Below are 3,175 nucleotides of genomic sequence, written 5' to 3'. Positions count from 1 at the left end.
TCTACCAGTAGGCAGTGCCTTTGGTGCTGATGTGCTGGTTGATGACCTTGCCTAGTTATCTGCATATTGACCCAGTTTATCTACATAATCAATGTGACCCATCAATTTATCATTTATGACTAAAGGACTGGGCATCCCTTTGTTCTGCAAAACACCAAATTTCTCCATGAAATCATTAATTTCCTCTTGCATGCTTTGGCCTCTTCTTTCCAAATTTTGCTTAAGAGACCTTTTAATCAATACCTTTTTGACTTCCAGAATGGTCCCTATTCTGTCTTCAATGCCCAGTTCTTCAAGTTGATACTTATTCTTGCTATTCAAAAAATTTATAAGCCTGGTGGCTTCCTCTGACATCCTTCCCAGTTCTACTTTTGTTCTCTAAATTTCTTCCAGAGTTCCCTTTACCAAATCAATTTGCTCAAAAATTATTTGTATTGATGGCCAAACATCATTTATGGATTGAGTGATGTTGGTCCAAAGAATCTTTCTAATATCTGTTAAGGATTTATCAAATGTGAGGTCCTTTTCTAATGATTTCACCTTTTTTTCTAACCCCTTAATTTCCCTCACTTTTTCTGAAAAAATTATCTTTGAAAGGCCATATTTCTGTTCTAAGGTATCATATTGCTCTTTCACCTTTTGCAACTCTGAAACTTGGAGTTTCATCTCCTCCATTGATTTTATCAATTCTTCTATGCTCAAAATTGAAGTACTTTCCTGTGTTGTTGCTGCTGTACCTGTGACTACCTCAGCTATGACTAAGGGGGCATTTGGAGCCAAAGTTGTTCCAAGGGTTGAAGGGACTACAGTTGAGACTACTGGTATTACATTGGGAAGCTGAGAGGTCGATTCTCCCTGCTTGTCCTTTAATGATTTTTCTAGCTCTTGCTCGGTCTCGTTCAGTGGTTCATTAAGCTTTAGGAGCAAGTCCATAAGCTCTTCTTCAAACTTTTGCTTTATGATCTCAACAGTCTGTGGGTGCTTGGAAGGAGGAAACTTTAGTTGCTTTCTTAAGGGAGCTATATCTTCATCTTTCTTTTTAATTAAGGCTTTTGCAACCTTCACATCTTTCAAATCATGACCCAACCCAACGATCAATTCTTATAAAGATTTTATTCTATTGTCTTTAGCCTATGAGGAGGCTCTCTCTAGCTATAATTGAGCAGTTATATTATTCAAAGAATTTTCAAGTCTTTGGGCCATCGTGGCCTTACCAGTCAATGTATAATAGATCATCTCCCCTGTCTGTTTGTGCAACTCAATTTGGTCCAAGGGATGAATGTCTTTTGCCATGGCCTCAAAATTTGTTCTGAGGTAATCTGCTGCTGATTGAGGTTGTTGTGCTTTAGGTTTGAAAAAACTCATTATCATTTTACCTTCTTTGATGTCATAGGCTGACATCAATCTGTTTTTATTAGTGGGAGCCATTTTCAAATACTGATTGTAAACTTGGATCCTCAATGGATCATTTTTGGCTTTTATTTCTATAAAATTCTTCTTGATATTTGTAGTGTCCTTTCTTGGTGGCCTAAAAGTTGATACCTCTGCACTTTGTTGTCTCTCCAGCTCCTGTCTCTATGAGCTAGAAGATGGCCCACCTACTGGAAAAGTTTGATGACTATCTACACCTTTTCTTTGACTATCAGTGGTTTCTTCAAAAAATTCCTTCCCTGAAAGAGGATTTAGCCTATGCCTTTTAGCACCAGGATGTTCTGAGGGTCCACTGGCAAGGGTAGCTACTTCCCTGTTTCTCTTTTTATTCCTTTCCTCATTCAAAGGAGTATGCAACATTGGAGGTTCTCCCACATTGCCTTGAGTTGGAGGAGTGTGCATTTGGGCCTGTTCCTTAGAAGTTTCAGGCTGTTTAGACATTATAGATTGCTTTGTGGCCTGAGTGCTTGTTATAGACATTTTTGTGCCCTACATCACCAAGCATGAAATGTCCATAAACCAAGGGCTCCTAAGTCCTTAAAAGTGTTGTTCTAACCCCTAAAGGAACAAGGTCAACAGATTACAGCTTCTCCCAGAAGTTCTCCATGAAAAACTACTCAAAATTGGTCAAAACTGGATCAATGCACTTGCTCCATGGCCAGGGTGCGATGCATCGCACCTTGTACACACGGCAAGTGTGTTGCAATGCACCTAAATACACTGTGAGGGTGCGATGGACGGGAAAAGACAAGTGGCGGAGACAGTTTGCGAGGTGGATGATCATGGAATCTTCCAGAAACTTCTCCTGGGACACTTGCCTCTCAAAATCGCCCAAGGATGAGTAAGAGATCAATGAGATCTCCAAGTGGCATCAAGAACTATCAGAGAGAAGACACTAATAAAAAACCCAGAGCTAACTCACACCTCTGCAAATATCTATATATAGATCTCTCATCCTAGAGATCCGGGGGTTGGAGGCTGGAATTTTGCACATTGTAAGGAATTGTTGTTGGTTTTGAGACAAACATCAGAGTATTGGGTGATCTATGCTTTGTTGGAGGTGAAGAGGGGCTTCTTTGCTGGGAGGTTGATGCTGGGTCAGGAACCATCGGTTGTAACTCCTCTTGGATCTTCTTGTTTACCAATAAAAACTATTTGAGTTTTTCCTCCATGCTTTTGTATCATTGATGCTTGTTACATTTGTATGGTTAACTTAAATCTGATCCTAAGTTGTTTATGAATATAGATCCATGTCTTTGTATAGTGTTCTTCTTCTGTGATCTTACAGGTACTTGGTGAAGCTGGGTAAGTAAGGGAGCAGGTAGCTGGAAGCTGTCAAAGAAGAGAGGGATTGGATCAAAGGATTAGCGCAAGACACAGGTTGGTTCTTTCTATTCCTCTCTATCTATAGTTCATAAAGGAAATACAAAAGTAGTTTTTCTCTGTTTGTTTCTAAGGCAGCTGTCACATCTTAGTGGGATAGAGCAGTTCTAAATAGACACTTTTCCCAGTAACAAAATGGTGACTCCGCTGGGGATGTCTAATTAGTTTGTTTGTGTATCTCTTTGTTGTTTGTTTCATAAACTTATAAGTAGCATTCGAACTGCATTTGCCATAAAAAATGAAAAGTAGACATCTGCTGCTTCAATCCATTCACTGGATCTGTTTATGATTTGAACAGCTGATTCACAAACTATCTGATTGCCCTTGTGATAGCTCTTACACCCTCCTTAGATCTACCCCT

Source organism: Pinus tabuliformis, chromosome 5_1 (genome assembly GCF_031772625.1).
Source record: "Pinus tabuliformis cultivar Carrire ecotype Pingquan chromosome 5_1, CPIR1, whole genome shotgun sequence".
In the NCBI taxonomy this organism is placed as follows: domain Eukaryota; kingdom Viridiplantae; phylum Streptophyta; class Pinopsida; order Pinales; family Pinaceae; genus Pinus; species Pinus tabuliformis.
This window is presented reverse-complemented; position numbering follows the sequence as displayed.